The sequence below is a fragment of the Nannospalax galili genome, unplaced genomic scaffold (assembly GCF_000622305.1).
Source record: "Nannospalax galili isolate Female #2095 unplaced genomic scaffold, S.galili_v1.0 scaffold646, whole genome shotgun sequence".
In the NCBI taxonomy this organism is placed as follows: Eukaryota; Metazoa; Chordata; class Mammalia; order Rodentia; family Spalacidae; genus Nannospalax; species Nannospalax galili.
The window spans coordinates 1,380,147-1,386,193 of record NW_008355279.1 but is presented as its reverse complement, the minus strand read 5'-3'; positions in this window follow the sequence as shown (position 1 = coordinate 1,386,193).

The following is a 6,047-nucleotide window of genomic DNA, read 5'->3' as shown; positions in this document are numbered from 1 at the left end:
CACCAAGAGGTATGCTATATCAGCCACCTGTGAACTTCCTGATCCAATCAAGTAGACAATCAAGATTAGCTATCACACAGACTATCTCCCTAAAACTCTTGTGAATTGTCCTCTGGGCATGACAATGTGGTTGTCCTCTTGAATCTCAGCAGCTGTACAATCCCACAGGAGACCTGTACAAGATGGGCCCATTAGTTTTCTGGCATGAGGGGGAAAGATCTCATAAGGCCTGTCCTAGTTTGTTTCTTCATTGCTGCAACAAAACGCTCTGACCACTACCAACTTGGGGAGGAAAAGGTTTATTTATCTTACATCTTCTGGGTCACAGTTTTTCAGGGAGCTCAAGGTAGGAACTCATGGCAGGAACCAGGAGGCAGGAGCTGGAGCACAGACCATGGAGGAACACTGCTTACAGGGTTGCTCCCTGGCCCCTGCTCAGCCTGCTTTCTTATGCAACACAGGCCCACCTGCCCAGGGGTGGCACCATTCACAGTGGGCTGGGCTCTCCCACATCACTCATCAAGAAGATACCCCACAGACATGGCCACAGGCCAGTCCAATAGAGGAAATTCCCCAACTGAGGCTCCCTCAATTAGTTGTGTCAAGTTAACACTAAAGCTATCCAGTACAAGGCCCCTCCATTCTCTAAGGATTTACACAAAGTTAATAGCTGTTTTTATATTTACACGTTTTCTTCAGTGGTGTAGCTGCTGGTAAGTTGCCCTAATTAAACTCAATGTGGAGTGATTTCTTGGGTCTGTCTTTGGTGCTCTATCTGGGGTGAATAGATATTTGTTCATCTCTTCAAGAAAAGTTCAGACAACACTTGGCACCCTAACAGGGACACAACAAGACCAGTTTGAGAGGAGCACTTGCATTGCCTCTGCTGTGGGTAATGAGACATATGACTGAAGCCAAGCTGTCTGAGGATGGTGCACCCATGGGATCCCTGTATGGCCATGTGACAGTCCTCATGTGCTATGCTTCTTACTACAGTAATAGTTGCATTGTCCCTGCTTTGGGTGAAAAAACAAGCAACTAAGGCTGCCAACTCTCCACCCAGGGTGTCTTCCTCTATTGGTATGAACTGTTAAGCCTCCTTGGTGGACGGAGTCCACCATGTGAGTATATGGATGCACCTAAAATGACTGATGAACTAAAGAATGTATTATAGTCCCTGAAAGTTTCACATACAGGAAGGAATTGTAAACAGGCTGTGGCCCTTGCTCTGGGCAATAAGACTTGCAACTGAGGCTGAGTTATTTGCCCAGGAAGAACTTACCACATAAAGGGGGAATAACCATGAGAAAAAGATATGTGGATACCATCCTCCTCAATAGCTTCTGAACTGACAGAAAAAAAATAGGGAGGCTGGTGGGGGCAAGAAAGATGGAAAGAGATAGAGGTGCTGGCTTGCTGTTTCTTGGGTTGGGGAGGCATAAGGGAAAGTACAAATTAGATCTGTGCTAAATAGGTGTTCCCGGGGTCTCCAAACATGGAACTTGTGGGAAGAACTGGTCAGTGATGAAGAAGATAGCAAGGTAAAAGTGTCAGAAGACATCTCTCAGGACCAACCATTAATAGAGGGAGGGAAAATTCACAGTATAGCATAAACCAGGGACCTTACTAATACCCAGTACAGGAATTATGATAATCAGAATATACTGCCTTTCAACTGCTTGAATTGGGAAATATTTTTAAGCAAAAAATGAGAGAATCTTTCACAGCCTGGCTCATAAGTCTGTGACACAGGGGGACAGATGGACAGTTTGAGTGCTGTGGAAACAAAAAATGAGTACTATAACTACCCATCCCTCCTTGAGACAAAGGCTACATAGTTTGAAGTGATATGAGAAAAATCAGTTACTGATAGAATGACTTATTAATGCATTAAGGACACTTGGTTATTGACAACTGAGATTTCTCCATGATTATTAGGGACTGGAGGACAATAGAGAAATGTCAGGAACTACTGAGACATTGGACATGAGAGAGGTGGTGTTTGACACTCAGCTCACTGGGCCAGATAGAACCACATTCACATTAGGGTTAAGGAAGAAGTTAATTCGGCAGGTACCTCAGGACTGGTATTGAGCTTTAGTAGCTTTGCTGAGCTCTGGCAGAACTGAACGACTTACCCTGGCAGTAAATTGGGTTTGTAAAGTGCTAAAGAAGTAAAGGTGAGATGAAAAAGATAGGTAATGGGGCCTGTCTGAGTCACTCAAAAGCAAACGTGGCAAGATTTGTGTTGAGCTGGAGTTTCTAAAGAAAACATTGACAGAAAGCTAAATCCAGTGCTTGTGAGGCTCAGGAAGTCTTTAAGGCTTGTACTGAAGTTTAGTGAAGGTAGAAATGATAGCATGGTACAGGTGAAAAAGACTTGTCCCAGGAGTGGACAGTTATTGGCCTAGAGTAAGCTATGTACACTTGCTCTCCTGTAAGAATGTATACTCGGTGGAAATTGCTCCCCAGCCCACGACCTCCTCATCAGCCAAATGACTGATGGAGAGGCAGCAGCCAGCCACAGCTTAGGCCCAGAGACTGTCAGACTCAGGACACATAGCAGGTGTGTTGGCACAGCAGGTAAGAGCCTGGCCATGATTCCCCTTGGCCCTAGGCTGCTCAGAGCAGCAGAGCAGTCCTGACTACAGAAAGCTTGTTGGAGTTGGGAAGTGCATGGAAGCCCTGTAGCAGGCATCCAGATTGAAGAGGCAAGATGGCACATGGGAATTACACTAGACTGTGGAGGGCTACCTGAGGTAGTGCTTCCCATCCATTATGCTATACCCAACATGAATAGTTTGAGGAAATGGTTGATAGAAGCAATGGAATCTTTTCATGCTGTATTGGACATTGCTAGCATTTTCTTTATTATCTTCTTAGCAACAACCCCTGAAAGCGATGGGAAAGCCTGCCCATCATTTTCAAAAAGGTTTCAGTTCATAGATGATATTGAAGGAGAGTGCCCCTCAGACCCCCTCCCTGTCCTCTGAGAAAGAGCTGCCCTCTGCCTGACTCTGAAAATCCCCTCCATTGTTCAAACCCTTTCCTGGTACATCTGTTTATGGTTTCTATGGAAATGATCAGGGGCAGAAGAGGAAGAACATTCTGTACCAGGTAAGCTAGCCAATAGCTGTATAGGTTAAGGCTCTGGAAATCAGTCCTAGATTGTTCAACTCTTTTCCTGGTTCTTCTGTTTATGGTTTCTTTAGAAATCCCCTGCTTTGTGGTTTTTGCAGTTTTGTGCTTTTAAAGCCCTGCATTTTCACAGCTGAAGGTTGCAGTACAGCTCCCAAGACTGTCCCCAGCCAGTTGGCTCTAACAAAGCGCTTGTATTTTTACTGAGACTCAGTGTCCGAGTGGTCAATTCAGGGAATTCTTCGGACCCTGAGTATTGTGGGGGCTCATCCGGGATTCCCTAAAAGACCCTCGATCTGTTTTTCTGTCTTTTTTGTTCTCTGTTTGGCACCCGATGACTTCAGTTCTGATTCCTCCCACCGTGAGTCTGTTTTGGTTTCTGTTCTGACTGTCCAGACTTCTGGGGGCTCAAGGGGGAGAAACTGGATGTAGTATTGCTCCCCAAGTTGGAGGACAGGGGACACCCCAACCTTCCGTCTGATTGGTTGACTGCCTGTGGCCTTCGGGCATTTGGCATTGACTCTAGTCGCTCCTGCAGTGACAATCGAGTGTGCAGAGACTCTCCGACACGCAGCACTTTCGTTTTGTGTCATCCTGGTTTCAAGTCTCTGTTTCCTGTTTGTCTCATTCTCATTGGTCTCTGTTTTGGATGAATCCTCTTCTTTTCCATTATGGGTCAGACTCCTTCATCTGAAGATACTCCCCTTGATCTAATTCTTTCTCATTTTAAGGATTTCCAGAAGGCACCTGCAATCTCTGGAGACACTGTCTATTCGGGGAAATTCTGTACCCTTTGTTCTCTCAAATGGCCATCTTTTGATGGTGACTGGACCCCACTGGGTCCTTTGATGTTAACAAACTTTCTTCTGTTCAGGCTGTGATCTTCGGAAACCCAGGACACCCTGACCAGGTCCCCTATATTATGGCCACTCCTTACCCCTCCCCACATGTGTTATGACCCCTGCCGCCCTTCCCCTCTGTGCTATGGCCCTGCTCGATTCCTCTGGCTGCAGTTTTCTTGTTTATGACAAAAATCCTCCTTTCTCTGAAAAACCCCAGGCTTTAATTGGGCTCCTGGAGACTATCTTTCTTACTCACCAGCCCACCAGGGATGATGTACAACTCCTTCTCACCCTCTTCACCACTGAGGAACACACCCAGATCCTCTCTGAGGCCCGGAAATGGGTACTGGCCAAAAATGGCTGATTTACTGAAGATCCTGAGGTGATCGAGGAAATTTTCCCTCACCATAGCCAAGATTGGGATCAAAACACCCCTGCAGGTAGGGATTCACTCAGACTCTATTGCCAGATTCTTATGGGGGGGAGGTCTCCAGGCTGCTGCAAAAAGGCCTACAAATTTGTCAAAAGTCAGTTAGGTTTTGCAGGGACATAGCCCCCGTCACAGTTCTTGGAGAGATTGATGGAAGCCTATTGGGCTTATACTTCCATCGATCCAGAAGCACCTGAGAATCAATGAGCAATAAATATCACCTTTGTGACCCAGTCTGCTCCTGATATCCAGAAGAAATTACAAAAGTTGGAAGGCTTTGAAGGTAAGAGTCTCTCTGAATTGCTTGAAATCGCCCAAAAAGTCTACAATAACTGTGAGACCCGGGAGGAACGTGAGAAATGTCACAATCGAAAAGTGGCACAGGCTTTGACTCTAAGAGAGGGTGAATGCCCCCCCAGAAGATATCTGCCCAGAGATCAGAATTGGCAGAGGGGACCAGGCCCTCAAGTTGGCCCCCTAACAAGTCAGAGAATTCCTGGGGTCAGCTGGATATTGTTGCCTATGGATACCTAGTTTTGCAGAACTGCCCAGGCCTCTATACAAGGTAACAAGGGGGGGGAGGGGACCCTCAGCATTTTCCTGGGGAGAAGAACAACGGCAGGCCTTTGACACCCTAAAACAGGCCCTCACTTCTGCACCAGCCCTAGTCCTACCTGACGTCTTGAGGCCCTTCTACCTTTATGTAGATGAATTGTTTGGTGTAGCGAACGGTGTACTTGCTCAAACTTTGGGTCCCTGTAAGAGACCAGTGGCTTACCTCTCAAAGAAATTAGAGTCAGTAGTGGCTGGATGGCCAGCCTGTCTGAAGATCATAGCAGCCACTGCAGTCCTAGTTAAGGACACTGATAAGCTCACCTTGGGACAACAACTGATTGTGACCACCTCCCACACTATGGAGGGGGGTACTGAGGGTACTGCCTGATTGCTGGCTCACAAATGCAAGATTAACTCATTACCAGTCTCTCCTGCTAGATGTGCCCCGCCTGACATATGCGGGGACCAGTGCCTTAAACCCTGCATCCCTGCTCCCTGAGACTGAGTCTGAGACAGCTGTGCATCACGATTGCGCTAAACTGATGCAGCATGTCCAGGGAAGCCGACCTGATCTAAGAACCCTGACTTGGTGATGTACGCAGATGGGAGTAGCTACATAAAGATGGAGTCAGGTATGCAGGGGCAACAGTAGTCACTCAGAAGAATGTTCTATGGGTGGAAGCCCTGCCAAAAGGAACCTCTGCACAAAAGGCCAAACTGATAGCCTTGATTCAGGTGCTAAGACTGGGAGAGGGTAAGACTGTCAGCATTTACACTGACAGTAGATATGCTTTTGCCACTGTTCATGTACATGGAGCCATCTGTCAAGAAAGAGGCCTCCTGACATCAGAAAGAAAGACTATCAAAAACAAACAGATCATTGATTTGTTAAGAGTCGTATGGATGCCCAAAAGAGTGGCAGTTATTCACTGCCCAGGACACCAAAGGAATAACACTCCTGAGGCCTGAGGAAATCAAAAGGCAGATCAAGTTGCCAAGGAAGTAGCTGAATCCCCTTCTGAACATGCGCTCCTAGCCCTGCCAAATCCTACATTACCTGAAATGCCCTCATACACAGAAGA